Here is a 20,345-nt window from a genome sequence, read left to right as displayed (position 1 = left end):
AAGAGGAGATAAGCACATTCATTTATCTAATATAAGTTTTCAATGACATAGGAGCCTTCATAAAGAAACAAATCCTCAAAGAAACAGACCCGAGTATTTTGTGCTAGGTTTGATGTAGAGAGAATAGTGGTGGAAAAAGATGGCAAGTCAGAGAGCATGAGGACAGTGTAGTGAACTAGGGAAACTTAGCAAAGCCTGCTCATCAGGATTCTGCTTGGCATTTCCCTGTCTTCAGAAACAAAGGCGCTCCTTTTTTGTGGGTAAAGGGGCCCCTCTCACATGGGAGTGTTATAACTTCCTTCAGAGCAGAATGGTAGGGCGAAGGTCAGAGCAACCTACCTGCTTCTGCTGTTTATCAAACTCCTTCACCTTAAAATGTTCAACATGCCAAGTTGCTATATTCTGGGGTATATTCTAAATGCCATTATATTCACTAGCTAGAATAAATTAGAGTTACCTCTAGCGATTCAGATAAAACTCAAAATAAATAGTGAGCAAAAGCAAGGTGTACAATATTCCATGTAGTATACAGTTTAAGTAAAGATTATAAAAACTGAAACAACACTGTATACATTTATGGATACATAATTATACAATGAAAGTATAGAATGCCTATAGAAATTGTTGTAGTCTTAACACATACAGTGCCAATACCAAAAGATTGAGCATACTCTCTGAACCCCTCCCTCTATAGTAACAGGTAAGAATATAGGAGACATTTAGTAGAAAGAAAGAAAGAAAGAAAGAAAGAAAGAAAGAAAGAAAGAAAGAAAGAAAGAAAGAAGAAAGAAAGAAAGAAAGAAAGAAAGAAAGAAAGAAAGAAAGAAAGAAAGAAAGAAAGAAAATGTTCCTTTTATGTGCACCAAATTTCTAATAGTTGATTAAGATTATACTGGAAGAGAAAGAAAATGAAATGATATAGAGGAAGAGTAGAAAAAAGGACCTCTACCTCAACTGTGTCTGTAATGTTTAATTTCTTTTAAAAAAACTGAAACAATTATTTCCTTATTATGATGAAATCTGATGTTCATTATAATTATTTTATAATACTTTATTCTTACCTGACTGTCTGAAATATTTCACAATAAAATTAAAATCACCAATAACAGAAACAGGAAAAAAAATTTATAATTTCTTTATAGGAAGACATGGAGTTAGGGAGGTTAAGAGATGTCTGTTGCCAAGGAGTTTAGTTTACAGACACGCACTGTGGGCTGGATAGGAGAATGAGAGCCTGAGTCAAACGTGGGAGTTTGGTGCCTGATCACAGCTGCACCCTCCTGTAACTGCTTCCTGCACTCTGCTGAAATCCAAATGAGCAAAGCACTCTTGACCCTGAAAGGCACTATTAAATTTAAGAAATGGCAGACTAAATTTACTTGCTAGAGTTTTAAATGGACTCAGTGTCCCCAAACAGTGAGCATTTACCCACTCTGTCTCAGGTAGGTGGAAATAGAATTTTAACTGACGAGCAGGTGTTTCTGCATTATGAAGGAGAGTGCATTGCTTAACATAGGAAAATCTTTCCTCACTGCTTTCTCACTCTTTTCCCCTCAGTAAAATGGACAGAACTCGTAAATCTTAAATGTCTTTACAGCTGCTAACATTATTAGAGATTCAGGAAGATTTAGAATCCCTAATTACATTCCAGATTACAGACTGCAGTTGGCAAACATGAAAATTATTGTTTTAAAGGATACTATTTCAGCAAAATCTATATGGGTAACTATTTCTTTATTGACTAAAACAATCTCAGGATTGTGGACTGGATTCTAATCTGAAATGGCAAAACAGTGTTCAAATTTCTCAATCTGGGACTTCTGCTTGATCATTCTACATGACTGTTCTGAAGGGCCATTTGGAAATTTTGACTTGTCCTGCTAGGACTTCAAGTGTACGGAAGAGAAATTTCTTGGAGAGCAACCTTGCTTTCACTTCTAAACAACTCCTAAGAGAAAGGACCTGTGGGTTAGATTATGCTATTTTATGCAAAGCACCAGCATGAGGGGCAGTCACTGCATCGCCAGGGGAAGTCCTTAATAAAAACACGTGCACTCTGCTTACTGTGTGCTTCCTGTGACTATGACTTTCCACTCTCGTGGCTTCATTTATCCATCGATGTCTACCTACCTACTACATCTCTCCTCATTGGGATTGAGGCATCTCTCCAACTGCTTACCCGACATCACATATTGCAGAGTCAACAGGAATTTTTTTTTAATCATCAATAGTATTTCTATTTTTCTCAAGCAAAAATGTATATCCTTTGAGAATATATACTGAGCAAAACATAGAATGGTATATCATCTTTTAAAACACTAGTAATTTGAACTTGTATAAATATACTTAAATAACAAACATTAGAGATGGCTATTCACATAGGACACAAAGTGACATAAACATACAAAAATAAAACAATCATGTTTTAACTCTTTTGTTGTTTTTGTTGGCTGGTTGTTGTTTTAGGAGTAAAGGTATTTAAACAATTCAGATAACAGAATGATCTCATCAATATTTATCCTGGGGAGCCTAGATATAAACTTATACTGTGCATGGGCACACACCCATGGACAACGGCAGCGAACATTCCTTGTGGGACCTGTTACTGTCCCCTACAGTGGTTCAGGAATGCTGGGAAGGAGTAGAGGCCTCCAGTATAAGGAGACATTTTTGTTAGCTGTTCTGTGGAAAGGAAACATAATCAGATCCCACCCCACTGGCAGCTGGTGAAATGGGAAGCCATCAAGCTGTCCTTTGAGTGAGGGGAATACAGAACATGCCTCCTTCTCGGGTTCTCCCACACCCCACTCGCTATGAAGTGTTTCTCCACTCATGGAAAAGGTACCACCATTCTGGACCATTAGCAGGGGATTTCAGTTCCACAAAAACATTTGTCCTGTTCCAGTTGCTACCATAGAAAACATTCCTCATCCAACAAAATGATTTGGAGAACTCATCTGCCCAACTCAGTGGAATTGGAGAACTGAATATTTTTATGGTAAAAAAGTGATCTTTTGTCCACAGAATGTTATAATTCTCTTGAGGGCAGGGAACAGAAGATAGATTTTTCACATTCCACCTAGAATCTGGCATAACTGAGCTCCCAGCAGGAACACAAGGACTGTTCAACTGTACTCCATCCCTCTGGTCTCCATGGGATCGCCACACCGGGAAGGAGTCCTGCTGCTGGTCCTCACCCAGACTGCATCTCTATGGGAATCTGATACTTGAGGAACTGGTCTCAGTTTTTTTTTTAAGGTGTAAGCTCTTGCAACATCATGAAGAGTTGCTTGGGGGAAGAAGGGGAGAGAATGATGGCTTGTTGTCAAATAGAACTTTCAACAGAGGCAGAGGAAGGTGGTTTCTGGAGTCCAAAGGGGGAGCCTGCAGGGACTGATGTGGATGCAGGGTCCTGCTGCTGATGATAGATGTCCTGAATCAGCATGGTGTTCATGACCTTCCATTCCCTGTATTTTCTGTCTGTCAGCTTCGGATCCTCCAGCAACTGGTTAGACATGGCCAGGTCATGTTCTTTGCACTTTAATGTGCTATTCAAGATTCAAATTTGTGGAGTTTCTCATTTATGGGTGGATTTTTAACTGCCTCATGAAAGACTTTCTCAACTCCTTTTTGGTTGAAGGTCGTTGGTCCCCAAGAGGAGATAGACTGGCTGGCCCTAACGATTTATAGAGCTTCTCTATTTCATCATCTCCAGACACTTTTGTTTCTTCTCTGTCCATCATCTTTGATCCCGTAGGCTTGTCTGGAACAGGTTGTTACTCAATGAAGACATATCACCACTAGATAAAGAGTTCGAAACTCCACTTTCTGACGTGGCCAAGCTGTTCTCCAGGACCTTGTGACTGTTTGCCTCTGAGGGTGCAGGTGGGTGAATCTCCACAGCAATTGCTATACATTGTCCCACATCTTCAGCAGCAGACTAACTGTTAATGTTGATCAAGGACTGTCTTTCTTTCGATAAGGAGGTGGGCAAAGTGCTGGCTGTCTTTACAGTATTTTCCAGGGAAGAGAAAGAACCTGGTGTTTCACTCAGTTTGGATGAAGATGCCTGCTCTGCTGCCTTATCCTTCAGTGTTCTTCAGAAACTTAACATGCCTCTTTGGGAAATTCTTTGGAATACTGAAGGACTCAAGGGGGACAGAGTCTTCGAAGAATTAGGAGGCAATGCCGTCCTACAGCTATTTCTGGAGCATCCTGTTCACTCTCACTGTAGCATTCTTCGTCCTTTGTGGTGGATTCATGATGGGTTACAGATAACCCAAGCTTGTTTAACCACACATTCATTTCTTGCATATTCTCAGATTAAAAATAAAAGGTCTTGGTCTGTGGACAGCTGACCTTGAAAGCATGCTTTTCTTTTGCATTCAGATGCTTTCTCCACAGTGAAATCAGGCAGGTTGACAAATCCATCAGCTTTTTCTGCCAATTGATTGCTGTATCAATATAGGGAGGATGCCTTCAGTACCACCCAGAACTTTTTTCTTTTGTTGCTCAGAAAAGTTCCTTTCTCCTTTTTCTTCTAGAGCCACCCTTGGCAGTCTGCGTGCCCCAGGTCTTTACACGATACCCTCCCCCAGCTCATCATGAAAAAACTGTGACTTTTCTTTCCCGGCTTCTGATACAAGGGAATAAGAAGATGGCCATCTGAAGCCATGTATGATTCTAAATTGGTAGAAACAAAAGCTAAAGCTATGAGCTTCTTTGTTCCAGTATGTTGCCTCTGATCTCTGTCACAAGGAGCACACTCTTGGTCCCCTGATGGGATGAACCAGGCTGGGAGACACTGAGGAGCAGATGATTAGACTGGAATTTAAACTTTACCTTGCTTTGATGAACACCCTGGTGTCTGTCTTCTTGTGCTGGCGTCCAGGCTCAGAATAGCTGGTGTTCCCGTCAAGGCAACTGATTTGTATGTAACTGTGGAATTCTGTGAGTGTTCAAAGAATAAAACTAAACAGTGCTCTAGTGTCTCACTCAAACCTTGCTTGACCATTCCCACTTAAGTCCCTGTTACCTATGCAAAAGCAGCTCTAGATGATTAATCAACTTTAAAATCCAAGTGCAGGCCATTTCAGCAGCTTGTGTTCTAGGAGGAAAATTCAGCTCCAGCTGGAAAACCTTGGCTGTATTTGACCAAGATTTCCAGTTCAGATCCCCTCTTTGAGGGAATGGTTGTAACCAAGTCTAATCAAGGAAAGGGGCTATTAATTCACATGATTACAAGGGACCTTTAAGGATGCTCTTGTCTGTTCTCTCACAATGAAATGCCTTTTTTCTATTAGTCAGAAATTTGGGGAGAGATCCAAGATGGTGGTAGAATAGGTGGAAGTTACACTCACCAACTCCCAGGACCACACTGGAATTAAAACCTGGGCTTTGGTTGAGAGAGGGCAGAGCAGTCTAGAGTCCTGTGTGGAGAGACTGGGGTCAGTGACTCTGGGGGGAGACCTGAAGGGACAGCCATCAGCATTCCTATGCTAAGTCCCTCTCCCACACGGCAGATGCCATCTTTCTTGGGTTGATCACTCCTCTCCATGTGGCATGGGCCTGGGGAATGCAATAACCCCACCCTCCTGACTCCCTGTGGACCTGCCCTGCAGTGCTCAGGCCTGGAGGAGCAGTCAGCTGCCTGGGCCTGGGGTATAAAGGTATGGGCAGTCTCTCAACAGGAATCTTAAAGCCAACATGTTCAAAACATGATCTTTCATCCCAAATAAGAGATATATTTGGTACACAATTGTATTGAATAGTATCATAGTTCTTCTGGCTGCTGAAGTCATATACTAGTATATCGGTATCACACACAGGCTTCTCTTTCAAATCCTGTTGACTTCACATCTGAAATAATAATATATATATAAATCCTCCCATTCAGGCAAAACCTGTTGGTTCTGTCTCTCAAATAGTTCATACAAATCTACTGTTCTCTACCACCCGTCCAATGTACCAGTCCAGGGTGCCGTCATCTCTCTCACCTGGACAACTTCCATTACCTGGTAAATTGTCTACTGTTATTTGTGTTTGCTTCCCTCCTACACGTAGCCATGTTTCACTTGTTCCAGATATCCAGACATTACTTGATAAAAGTCTGTCTTCCTTTAAAGGTAAACTCTATGGGGTCAGGAAGTTGGCTTTTTCTCAGGGTCATATCCCTACTACCCTGAAAGTAATTGCATTGTATTGCCATCCGGCCTTATGTGCTCTAAATTCTGGGGAAAACAACTTCCAGATGTATAGTTGGTTTTTTGTTTTAACAGCAGTAGCATCTTTAGAATAATCTCATAGCTCTCCTACGTAACTATTTTAAGTTTAATAGCACTTTTTAAGATAAAAACATCCTGCTTTGTGTGTTTAAAACAATCATTCTCTCTCTTAAAACTTAAAAGCACCAACCTTCTCTCTGGCCTTTACAGAGATATTGCCAATGCAGTAAGCGGGCGGCCTTGCTTTGGATCACTTTCACTTGACTTTGCCTGTTCTGCACTAAAGGAGCACCGAGGCTAGGAAACGTCACACTCCATTAGGCAAAAAGGGAATTTCACACTGAATTTCCCTGTGTGTTAATTCCTACACATAATATCTTCCATTTAATTGGAACAGCCTCTGCTTTGTTGAATCTATTTTTTAATCACCTCTTTTTTACAGATGAGGAAACTGATGTTGCAAGACATTCAGTCATCTCAGCAAGTAAATGGCAGAAGCAACATCCTAGCTAAAGTATCTGGTAGTAAAAATCTCTATTTTTTCCCCCTCCCCCCAACACATCCTATTTTATTGGTAGGTAAGTTTGGAGAAAAAAATTTTTTTAAATATATTTTATTGATTTTTTACAGAGAGAAAGAGAGAGGGATAGAGTTAGAAACATCGATGAGAGAGAGACATCGATCAGCTGCCTCCTGCACGCCCCCTACTGGGGATGTGCCCGCAACCCAGGTACATGCCCTTGACCAGCAATCGAATCTGGACCCTTCAGTCCACAGGCCGACACTCTATCCACTGAGCCAAACCAGTTAGGGCTGGAGAAAATTTTTTAGCCACAGACAGGCTCTAATACCGTGATTCTCTACCTGGAGTATGCATGAGATTAACCAGGGGGAATTTTAAAAATCAGAATTTCTCAAGGTAAAATTCAGGTTCTAGTATTTTTAAGCTCTCTAGAGGATCCCAATAGGTGGACAATGTTCAGAACCACAACCCAAATACTTTTTAGGAATGTATCATTTGTCTTTAATTTTAGTGTACAAATGAACATTAATTTTTTAAAATATATTTTATTGATTTTTTACAGAGAGGAAGGGAGAGGGATAGAGAGCTAGAAACATCGATGAGAGAGAAACATTGATCAGCTGCCTCCTGCAAACCCCCTGCTGGGGATGTGCCCGCAACCAAGGTACATGCCCTTGACTGGAATCGAACCTGGGACCCCCTAGTCCACAGGCTGACGCTCTATCCACTGAGCCAAACCAGTTAGGGCAACATTAAATTTTTTAACAGAAAACAATTATTCTTTAATATGAGAGGTAAAATCAGGAAGATTATGTTTAGTCTTTATATCTGAAATAAAATAAACACATTTACTTTCTATTTAATATGCATCACGTCCATGAATGATTAATAAACCTGCATCACCCCCTTCCCCACAACTAGGGGAAATAGGAAATCTTAGACACTGTAAATGCTATTCATGGAGGATGCCTTTTTGCTGTTCTTGAGTGGTTTACACATTCTTTGCAAGATGTGTGTGTATCTATCCATTTAAACAAAGTGCTAATTCAATAATAGCCCACGAACACAATTTTCTGAACAGAGGAGACTTATAATAGGCTCACAAACAAGGCAAGAGAGCAGTAGTCAAGGTAACTATGTTGAATGCACTACAGGCTGCTGTTTCAAGGACACAGGTGAATTTAAAGCTACTATACTAACATCTACACGCAGCCCGAATCACTCAAGGCAATAAAGAATGGCTTCTATGAATAAAATATAAGCCAAGATTGTTTCTTTTAAGAAAAAGGACATATCTATGCTAAATCGTAAAACCTGTTTCTAGGACTGTTCCCTGTAGCGATGCTACTTGTCTGCTTGGCTTAGTCTGATTGTCATCCTCTTCGGCAGGGCCCTCATTCAGATAACCATCAGGTGATATATGTGCTTTTTAAAAAACCAGCTGGCAAAGAACGCATAAACGTGCATTTACTCCATTTCCAATCTGTGACTCATTTCTGTCCTTTCTCCCACTGTTTGCTGAATTCCACGGTCTCTCTCTATTCCCTCTGTCTTCCTTGTCTTTTCCAGCACCACTCTCATGATCTCAACTTGGGCCTGAACTTCTCTCATGTGTACCACTGGACAATCCCCCTTGGTGTTTTGATTCTTTCTAGCTCTGCACTCTCAGACCTTGCCAATGACATTGAGCAATTTGAACAGGTGATCATCTGAGAAAACCCTAATGCAGATTATGGACCAGGAAATTTCCTCCCTCTTACCCTCTTAGCTTCTAAATGTTTTTCACTAGGGTGACCAGGCCTTAGGAGCCTGGCTGCCCTGCCTCTGCCTCAGCCATGCCCTTACCCGCAACTCCCACAGCCCTTTAAATGAGTCCATCACTCTTCCTGGTGTGGAAGGCAGAAGAGGATGAAGAAAAGGCAAGAGCAAGCACTCTGAAACAAAGAAGACAAGGGAAAGATAGACAAGGATGAAGGACAGGGAAAAAGAAGGTGGAGGAAAGTTTATTTATACTGGGGAAAAGGAAAGCATTCTCTATTACTAACTGGGTGAAGACAGGACATTTGTGAATTCCATGATAAGTGTTTAATTGGCAAGCCAGCAACTACATAAACATTGATTCATTAACTTCTATTTATGAAGAGAAAATAGTAATTTCATTGCAAAGTTAGGAAAGTAACATTTTGTCCTTTATAAATATTAATTTTCAAAATAATTAGAAATTTGGCATTGATTTGGCAGATTTGTCTTGACTATCTGGAAAATTTTCTGCCTGAAGACAAAAACACATTTTTATTAGGTGAAGGCTAAGTGCACTGATAAATTGGAGAAAATGGGCCGAAACCGGTTTGGCTCAGTGGATAGAGCGTCAGCCTGTGGACTGAAGGGTCCCAGGTTCGATTCCGGTCAAGGGCATATATCTTGGTTGCGGGCACATCCCCAGTAGGGGGTGTGCAGGAGGTGGCTGATCGATGTTTCTCTCTCATCGATGTTTCTAACTCTCTATCCCTCTCCCTTCCTCTCTGTAAGAAATCAATAAAATATATTTTAAAAAAATAAATTGGAGAAAATTTTAAGTTATATAATGTACTTTAATATAAAACTCAGGTAAGGAAAGGTAATCAGCCAGTCAGTGTAAACAACTCTGAATTTAAAACACATTTAATTAACAAATTAGTATTTCTACACTAATCTTTACACACACCATCCTTAGAATAACTGAATCCATATGCTGTAAAGAATGTCTATATCTTTTTTGTAATGATACACTGCTACCTGTTTGATAGCCAGTACTATGGTAATTGATGGGTTAGCTTACTAATAAACGTACCTGTTCTATTATAGTTAACACTCTTGTACACTCATTATTAGAATTCAGGAAAAAAACATAAGCATGCTTTGATTGTGATTTAGCATATCTGAATAAGCTTATGTCATTTGACATGATACTAAATAATTTGTTGCCCTCTGGAAAGAATGCTTGAGGTCCTGTTTAATAATTCTCTGCCATATATTTGTTCTGGACAATGATCAAAGATGGTAGTGTGAGCTAGTTCTTTTTAGTTTTATCTAAAAAATTACAATACTATAATATTAAATGAGTGAAATATAGAGCTTGCTTCTCTGCGCTGCTGAAAGACCAGAGGCTGTTAAGAAATAATGACAAGCATTTGCATAGCTGACAAGCATATTCCTAAACACAAAGAGATATGTAATGCCACATTTGCATGAAGTATTATCTCCTATCACCACATAATGTATTTCCCATTATACTTTTATGAGCCTGTGGGGTTTCATTGTGTATGTTTGTCTTAGAGCATCCACATATTAACCTAATAGATTATGATGATCTGAATCTACCTACCAGCATATTAAACTCAAATCTATTTTATTTAAATTTGGACACTGTATAAACACACACAGACTTGTTAAAAACACATTGAACACTTACAGGTAAGTATGGTTACCTTGTGCTATATTATATAATGCATATGATTTTATATATATACTAGATGCCCAGTGCACCAAATTTGTGTATGGGTGGGGGTTGGTCTCCTCAGCCCAGCCTGCACCCTCTCCAATTTGGGACCCCTCAGGGGATGTCCTACTGCCAGTTTAGGCCCGATCCCCAAGACCAGCAGTCGGACATCTCTCACAATCCAGGACCACTAGCTCCTAACTGCGCACCTTCCTCCCTGCCTGATCGCCCCTAACTCCCCCCCACCCCCACTCACTGGCCTGGTCACACCAAATTGCCACCCCTGCTGGCCTAGTTGCCCCCAACTGCCCCCCCCCCCAGCCTGGTCACCCCTAACTGCATCACCCGCCGGCCTGGTTGCCCCTCACTGCCCCGCCCCCCGCTGGCCTGGTCGCCCCCAACTGCCCCCCCGCGGGCCTGGTTGCCCCACACAGCCTGCTGTTCAGTCATTTGGTTGCCCCTCACTAACCCCCCTGCTGGCCTGGTCACCCCATGCAGCCTGCTGTTCGGTTGTTTGGTCACCCCTCACTAACCCCCTGGCCAGCCTGGTTGCCCCACACAGCCTGTTCGGTCGCCATTCAGTTGCAATGGTCACTTAGGCTTTTATATGTATAGATAATTATAGTTACTTTATGCTGAATTATATAAACTTATAAACATATATAATATATATTTTATATATTATATACATGTGTACATATATATATATTTTCCCCTCAAAATAACCATTAGATTGCTGTTATTATTATGGTCATTTTCCAAATAAGAGAAAAGAAGATTCACAGAGGTTAAGTAATTTGCCTAGATTCACCAGCATGTAATTTAAGAGACCAGAATTGGAATTTGGACCTGTCTAATGTCAAAGCCTGTATCCCTTAACACTGTGCTAAAACTGAGTAAAGATTAAGTTAATACATTTCCAACAAAAGCAAAGAAGTACTGATCCTTTAGTCGTTACAATCTTGTTGAGGATATTGAAAGGAAACCTGTGGTTTCTGTAAAGAAATGACTGAACAGACCAAAAATGATTCTGGTCTTCACAGATCACTAAGATATCTGGGCCTGGCTGGCAACCTTATTATTAGACTTCCATTAACTACTTTGAGAGTTTCTTATTTTATTTGGATCATGATACCCCATGATTAACAGAATAACAGTACTACTTTCATTATTCCTTATCTTGCTAAAATTTTTGAGAAACACAACAACAGGAATTATTCAGGGTTGTAATTAAGTCCTGTTATTCATCTTCATACTTTTAATGTCTAACACAGTGCTGAGCAGCAGGTACCAATAATTACCTATTGAGGAAATGATAGATATTAGGAACAGGTGGCAATTTAGAATCAATTTGGTTGGTGTCATATGTTATTCTAACAATATGTTGTTATCATTTGCTTTAAGTTGAAGGTAAATTTTAATTTTCAAAATTTAAGAGACATTATATTTTTAAACCGATTGTGCCACATAATGAACTCATGATCCTCTTCGGTCCATAGAGCATGTTCTAATTCCATACTTAGGTTATGCAAATAAGTACATTAGCTCTGTTTATATTTGTATTTCCTCATATTTTTAATATCCTTGAATCACTCCCTAGTAATGAAATGATGTATAAATATAGGGATAAAAATGTATACTTATACATGTAAAAAGTATGCATACATGCAGCTATGATGTAAAAAATCACAATTTGTGTACAATCCTAATATATAATCTATAAAATGACCTATAAAAATGAGACTCACATATAAATTAATAAATACTTATTTGTGATGTTTTTACTAGATAGACTAATGCAGACAGTTTATACCTTATAATGTTTATGTATTTAATGTTCATCTTATGCTTTAACATGCAACTTGTCAAGTCACATAATTTAGAATGATGTTAGATCTAAATACTTTGTTGCTTATCAATGTATCACTTTAGCCATTACTTTGACTCAGCAATTGAGTGAACTGCAGGATGGCAGCAATATCTGTGCAAATGCCAAGGCAAGGTTAACATAATTTGAGATTTAAAAGATTATCTCTTACGCAAACTCAGATACACTAACTCAATTAATCTAGCTTTTTTTTTTCTTTTTGGTAAATATATTTTCGTGAAAATTAAGAGTAACAGATGTGTATACTTAATTAGAAAGTGTACTAGATACACAATTCTATTCTTTTATTTTTCAAAATCTCATAAAATGAAAAAAGACAGATAACAAAGAAAAATAAGAAAGGAGATGAAAAAGAACTATGAAGATAATAAAACAAACGTAAGGAACCAGAGCCCCAAACTTCTGATTCCTAAATTCCTCTGCTCACTTTGCAGCCGTCTAGGAGACCTTCATGATCAGTTTTAGGTTGTGGCAGGCAGTCCAGTAATGATGCCAAGCACAGGAGAGGCCACCTGGTCATTCGTTAGAGTAACTGTTGGAGCAGATGGGCCACTACTTCCTTATCTCTTCCGAATATATACCAAATCACCTGCCATTAAAAAGTATTTGCTTTTGCCCTAGCCTGTTTTGCTCAGTGGATAGAGCTTCAGCCTGTGGAATAAAGAGTCCGAGTTCTATTCTGGTCAAGGGTAAGAGCACATATCTTGGTTGCAGGCTCCTGGTCCTGGTCAGGGGCATGCAGGAGGCAACAAATGGATGTGTCTCTCTCAGATTGGTGTTTCTCTTTGTCTCTCCCTCTCCCTTCCACTCTCTCTAAAAAGCAATGGAAAAAAAATATTCTCAAGTGATAAAAAAAGTGTTTGCTTTATAATTTTAATTTCTAATTGAAATAGAAGAGAAAATTTTAATTAATTGGAATTGAAAAGTGGATAGAGTTATAAAAGAAACTAGTAAGCTCAAAAATAGAATTTTTTCTAGGCATTCGAGAAATAAATATGTAATGTGAAATAATACAGGAATATTGCAAAACTTTTATTAATACTAAATTAAACCTTGAGAATTGTCAGCATAAGAGTGACTGGTAGAGAAGGAGCACAGAGGGTACAATGACTGAAAATATGTTATGGTCACTTTCTAAGTAGATACTAAATTAAATTATCCTTAAAATCCTATCTAATAAAGAGGGAATATGCTAATTGACTGTCATACCCTCACAAGATGGCGGGACCCACAGCCAATAAGGAGGGAATATGCTAATTGACTGCCACACCCTCAAAGATGGCAGCACCCACAGCCACAAGATGGCAGCGCCCAGTCCCCTCAGCCCCCAGCCGCCTAGGGCCAGCCCGAAGCTTAGGCAAGCCTCGGATGGCGGCTGCCAGCCATCCAGAGCCGCCAGAGGCTCAGGTAACCAGGGCTGGCCAAGGCTTGTGCTGCCAGCAGTGGCAGCAGCAGAGGCATGATTGGGGGCATTGCCTTCCTCTGATCACCAGGTCACCTCCCACCCCTGAGGGCTCCTGGACTGTGAGAAGGGGCAGGCTGGGCTAAGGGACCCCCCTCCAGAGCATGAATTTTCATGATCTGGGCCTCTAATTATAGTATAAACATGTATATTAAACATTTGTGAGTAACTGTTAGGCATATGATGCATAATGCTTAAAACTAGAAAAAAAATTGAGAAAACATTTAAATGCAGCACAATTTTTAAAAAGCCAATCAGATCTCATAAGACCATATTAAAAAACCTCTTGTGCACCATTCATTTACCTGCTCTTCTCTCAGCCACCTCTGCGATGACCAGCTCTCAGTAGACTCTGACCAATTTCTATGGGCATGATGCACAACACGTCACCTCACTGTCCTTGCCCAGTGCCTCACCATGCCTCCTGTTTCCAGCGTTTTGTCTTTCATGCACAAGCGCAGGAAGCTAAGGATCCTTGCTTGGTGGGCATCCTTGACCAACCAGAATATGCGGTGGGAATTCATACCCCACTGGCCAGAGTTTTGAACAGTGGGAACCAGGAGTGGGAGGATAAATTCTCACTCTGTCCTTGGGCATCCTGTTTTGAGTCACATGGCTTCTGGGAGAGGGCTTCTGAAGGTCAAGCATCAGTTTTAGGCTGTGGCAGGCAGCTCAGTAACACACTCTCTCCTGCCTCTCCCTTCTTCCCTCCATGTAACCTCACTGCTTCTCCCTCCCCAATGAAGCAGACACACAGAACCCGTTGCCTTTGGCCCTCCTTTCTGTAGACACCGACCTAAGAAATGCTAGGTTAGTAGGTACAATAAACAGAAAGAAGTTATACAGAGCAGGGGCCAAAGGTAGGTTTACAGATGTCCATATGAAAAATAATATAATAATTAATAAATAATAAATACACAAATAAACACTCTTTTGTGTACTCACAACTGAAACCTACTTTTGCCCCACCCTGTATTTCCTTATTATAAAACAAAGGCCCTAATATAAGGAGAGAGATGAAAGAAATCAAATTAACAATAATCCCAAATCTAGCTATACACTGTATGACAGGAAAGAATTAAAAATGTGATAATAGCCGAAACCGGTTTGGCTCAGTGGATAGAGCATCAGCCTGGGGACTGAAAGGTCCCAGGTTCGATTCCGGTCAAGGGCATGTACCTTGGTTGCGGGCACATCCTCAGTGGGAGGTGTGCAGGAGGCAGCTGATCGATGTTTCTATCTCATCGATGTTTCTAGCTCTCTATCCCTCTCCCTTCCTCTCTGTGAAATATCAATAAAATATATTTAAAAAAAAATAAAAAAAATAAAAATGTGATAATAAATATGATAATAAAACAATGGGAAAAGTATAAGGGGCAAAATTAAACAACAACAATATTGCACTGGCACTATGAATCAGTAATAATAGCAGAAAATAAAATGATGGATGGGGCAAGTTAAACATTTCATATTGGTAAAAGTAAAATCATGAAACCTTGGATGTGTAAAATATTCTATCAAACTATATGGAACTAAGCTGATAGAAATTCAAGGACAAATTTACTAATCCTTAAATATTAGAGCCTTTAAGATATTTCATTCTAAATATATTTGATAATGATATTGGGATCAAAATAAAAGGAAATAGTAAAATTAAAGCAACTAATAATTTGATTGACTAACTACATATGTAGTAAATATATTTTATACAGAGAGAGAGAGAGAGAGAGAGAGAGAGAGAGAGAGAGAGAGAGATGACCTCTTAAGACAATATGGTTTTTCAAACACTCATGAAAAAATTGAAATATTCATGCAATGAATCACAATTAAAATCAGAACAAATGATATTACTGAAGGCCACATTCTCTGAACAAAATATTTAAAAATTAAAATAAAGAAATAAACAGCATAGAGCCAATTAGAATAGCAAATATTATTTTGCTTTGAAATTTTAGTATATTTTCAGACAACTCTTGTATTAGAATAGAAATGTAAACTGAAGTTGTGAAATATAAATATGTGGAAGATGTAATTGTCAGCATCTGAACTTCTTCTGGGTCCTCCAACAAGCTGTGCTCATTCTCACCTCAGACCCTTGGCACTCGCTGTTCATGGGTAATCTGTGTATTATTTTTCCCAGTTCTCAAGTAGAATAATCATTCCACCTGCCTCAAATGGTATTTGGGAAGATTAAATGGATTAATTTGTATAAAGCACTTATAAGAGTGCCTAGCACACTTGTAAAACTAAAAATCAATTTTACAAATGCTATCTAGCTAACATCATTACTATTATTATTCTTACTAATTTTAGATACTGCACATTTCATTTAATTAGCATGAACTTAAAAAATAATTCTTAAGTTTGAACTTAATGTAAGTCTCTAGAAATCACAAATGACTTCGTTTTTGCATAGATAATAACAAATGTGTTATTTGTGTGGAAATTGTTGTTTAAATTGCATTGTTGAATGCCACTATAATGTCTCCAAAAATTGGTAGTACTTTTCCATTGCAAAGAATAACTAGAAGCTATCATATTATAAAACCTCTTGGCTAATTTTGACATGACCAAAAATAAGAAAATGATTCCCTTTTATCTTCATTTATCTATGAATTTTTAATAACAAGTAGGCAAACCATAAAAATATTCCCAGAAGCTCCTGCTTCTTAAATAGATACCTAAATAGGAGGGAAATCTCTGCGTTTACTCTTTTATTATTTTTATGAAGTTGAATAGTGTTTTCTGTCCTTTAACAATAGTGTTAATTGTAATTCATAGCCTTATTGCTATGATGGCTGGGGAGAAGAAAAATCACATTTAAGAGTTTTTAAAGAGTCTTTAATGTAACTAAGATCCTTGTTAATTGATTAAAAGTGAATAAGATAAAGGTATCACAAGGATTTTTTAATTCATCTTGAGAGGCAGCAGGAATCATGGAACCTCAAGGAGAGGATGAAATGATTGTGGATATACTGTGTCTGTTCTCACAAGTGAGATGAGCACCTTCTCCATTCATTACCAGGAATAATTTCTAAGCTTCAAGAGTTTGAGGAACATCTCTCTGATCTTATATTATTGACAGGACAATGAACAATTCCAGATGAAGTCAAAAGGAAGAAAAGAAATTTCAGGAGAGTGAGTGATCAGAAGATGAAAGCAGTTAGAATAGTACCAAATGTTGTCAATGAGTCCCTAAAGGATATGCTGCTAGACTATGAAGAATCAGAGAGAATGGGAGAGTGGACAGAAAGTTCACTTCTCCCTTCCTTTTTTCTTCCTTTCTTTGTTTCTTCGTTCCCTCTCCCTTCCTTCCTTCCTTCCTTCCTTCCTTCCTTCCTTCCTTCCTTCCTCCCTTCCTTCCTTCCCTCCTTCCTTTCTTCCTTCCTTCCTTCTTTCCTTCTTCCCTTCCTTCCTTCTTTCCTTCCTTCCTTTCTTCCTTCCTTCCTTCTTCCCTTCCTTCCTTCCTTCTTTCCTTCCTTCCTTCCTTCCTTCCTTCCTTCCTTCCTTTCTTCCTTCTTTCTTTCCTTCCTTCCTTCCTTCCTTCCTTCCTTCCTTCCTTCCTTCCTTCCATCTACCAATCTCTATCATCTATCTGTCATATGTCTATCTATCATCTATCTATCTATTACTTCAATATTTATGGTGTGCTGAGGTCAACAAAACAAGTAATGCTTCTTGTTCTCATATAACTTACAATAGAGAGAGCAGTTAAATAATTAGACAACACATTACATTAAGGGTAAGGACTGAAAAAAATAGTGCTAAAGACATGCACACATCATCTTCATGCTTTAAATTGGTAATAGTTGATTTTAGAAACTCAAGTGAAATTTGATGTCTGCTTTGGAAAAATAAATGCTACTTATCATGCCTCTCTGCCCCAAATAAAAGAAGCACATCAAAAGGACTTACACAAAAAGTGTCAGTAACTACGGAGTTCACTGGAACAAATGACTTCTGGCCTGGTGTGTTCTCTGTATTTCCAGGGATGCTGTTTCCCTGCTTTAGTCTCCTGTATCTCTCTCTCTCTCTCTCTCTCTCTCTCTCTCTCTCTCTCTCTCTCTCTCTCTCTTTGTCTCTCTCTCTCTCTCTCTCTCTCTTTGTCTCTCTCTCTCTCTCTCTCTCTCTCTCACACACACACACACACATACACACCTGCTTTTTTCTTATTGGACTCTCTACTAGCCCCAAACTTTCTTCCAAATCTTACTGAAGTAGAATTTATTTTCTGGCCTTTGCAAGTAAAAGTCCGGAGGTTAGTTCTGACTGGTTCTGATGGATCAGATGCCCATCTCTGAGCCAGTTTTCATGCATGGAGGAATAAAGTGTTTTCTTTGTCAGAACAGAATATTATGTGTTCTGAAGTTCACATTGGACAGAGCTCTCCCAAATAACTTATCCAGGAGATGAGTGAGCTTACATCCACTGAAAACTATGGCAATATTATTAGGAAAGAGAGAATGGATTTTAGGAAGGCAAACATCAAATATCTACAGCAATATTTAGCAAATAGTTTGTTAGAACTTAAAAGAAATGAGGGGAACTCTTTAAAATTTGCATGACTTAGTAAAAATATACTATACCAAAATAGACACATTTTTAACAATATGTTTTTTCTGTTTCTTTTCCTCCCCACCTCCTTTCTCCCTTCCCCCTAGTCCTCTGTCTCTCTCTACCTCTCTTCCTTTCTACCTCCCTCCCTCCCTTCCTTTACCCTTCTTCTCTCCCTCCCTGCCTCCCTCCCTCCCTTCCTTCCCTTCCTCCCCCCTTCCCTCCCTCCCTCCCTCCCAATGTTAGATGGATTAACCAGTGGAATTTCCAATCTAGATATTCTGGGAAAATGATCGGGGCTCAGCTGGGATCTGCTAGATCTACATCTAAAAACCAGAAGTGACACATTGAGAATGTTCTGGTGAGAGCACAGAAAGGCAAAAGAGCTTGTTTTATGGGAGAACTTGGGGGTTAGAAAAAACAAAGACCAAACTTGGAAGCAGCTGTGAAGGGGAGGTAATTCAATGGACTATTTGAAGAGTTGTCTCACAGAAAAGATTGTTGACTTTCTCTGTGCTGCTTCAGACTGCAAAAATAAAACGAAGAGTTGGAAATTTAAGAGATGGATTTTTGTTTCCAGGAAAAGAAGAGGCTGCCGAAAGAGCTGAAGAAGCTGGGGGTCTTGAAGGACTGTTTCTTGCATTGTGAGATTCAAGCCCAGCCATGATTTCAGCATGAAAGCTGTAGGAGAAAAGCTGACAATTATGTCAACCTATTATGGGGGCTGTTCCTAGGGTCTGGAATATGACCTAACATGGGCAGTTTAGCCCATAGAAAACCCGGACTGAAACGGGACATTTCCTAAGCCCTCCAGAGTGGGTGCAGAAGATGGCCCAGTCTGAACAAGGGTTTCACAGCCCAAAACATCCATAGCCCTTGGTTCGTTTTTGCACTGCTTATTTGCTGTTTTGCAAATAAACCAAAGAGAAAGCAAGCTTGCCCTGAGTCCAAGTCAAAATTTCCATACAAACTCAAACCCAAATCAGGCTAGGAGGTCTGGCCTATCTCACCTTTTCTCAGAAATATTGGGATAAATCTCCCCTTAAAAGGCATTGCCCTACATGACCTCAAAAGCCCTATTCAACTGCTAAATTCTATGACTCTTAATTATGCCCATTATCTATTGATCTGTGAGGTCACCATCTATAAAGTAGAAGCTCTTTGAAATCATGAAGTGAATAATTTAATACATCCTGTGTACTTGCTGTTTTGTTCTTTGCCATCACATCCACATTTATTAAGGACAAGCAAACAAAAACCCCTCATAGGAAGATAATTTCACTCATTATAAACTGCAATTCCACACCTCTTAGTAAGTCGCTGAGTCCCTGATACCTCATCTCATAAATGGATCTGATATCTAGCTACTTTTATAGGTTTGCTGTAATATTCAGTTAAATATTGAATGTGAAAAAGCAAGAAACTTGAAAACCCTTAATTTGATGTAAAGCTTTGGTTTTATAATCCCTCCACCCATCATTCAGTTCTAAAATCATTTTTTGTCATGAATTGTGAATGCAAGAACACATTTGCAGTGAAACCTCTATTCCCATCTCGGGCAGCAGAACAAGTAGACTAGCACATGTAGGAGGTATGGGATAGGAGTACCTGCAGGGAGGGGGTGTCCTGGTGTATTTTCTTTTAGCTCATGTTCGAGAGAGTCAAGAAAGGGCTGAGCAGGAAATAGCTTCAGTTGTAAAACTATTTCTACGTATCAGCTTTGATAAAAAAAAAAGCATTTAAAGAATATACAGTGCTCACTTCGGCAGCACATATACTAAAGAATATACAGGTTGCTGTTGTGGTTCTTGTTTTCTAGGGGTGATTCTCCTCTTTTAAACTTAAGCTGAGAAAGTAAAACTTGCAAGTGAAATGCTTTCTGTTATCAATAGAAATCACTTTTGTACACATATCATCTTAGATACCACAGTGGTAAGAGAAGAAATAAAAACATATCCCTATTCTTGGTTATAAACAGTGTTAGGATGTAGTAAACAGGATGCAGTAAAGGAGGGCATGACTATGAGTCAATATCCTGGTTTTGGCTCCATTTGCTTTTCTTCCTCCCATTCAGCCTCTTCCTTCATAGTGTCCCACATCTTCTCTTCCGTTTTGGGCCATTTGAATAGACAAGATCATGGTGCTCTTCCATAACCCATGCTTTTCAGACTCTGGACATAGTACCTCAATGAACCTTGGGCTATCCTGCTCCTGCT

General features: G+C 39.3%; 1 pseudogene across 1 annotated transcript; it reads right to left on the bottom strand.

The window, feature by feature from the left end:
- Positions 1-3,325: 3,325 nt before the first annotated feature.
- LOC308248248 (interactor protein for cytohesin exchange factors 1-like) lies at positions 3,326-4,603 on the bottom strand (annotated as a pseudogene). Its single transcript has 2 exons — positions 4,142-4,603; positions 3,326-4,072 (listed from the first exon to the last, which is right to left on the bottom strand). The product of its transcript is annotated as an interactor protein for cytohesin exchange factors 1-like (transcript).
- Between the last annotated feature and the right edge of the window lie 15,742 nt (positions 4,604-20,345).

The sequence above is a fragment of the Plecotus auritus genome (assembly GCF_963455305.1).
Source record: "Plecotus auritus genome assembly, chromosome: 5".
Taxonomy (NCBI): Eukaryota; Metazoa; Chordata; class Mammalia; order Chiroptera; family Vespertilionidae; genus Plecotus; species Plecotus auritus.
This window is presented reverse-complemented; position numbering and strand designations above follow the sequence as displayed.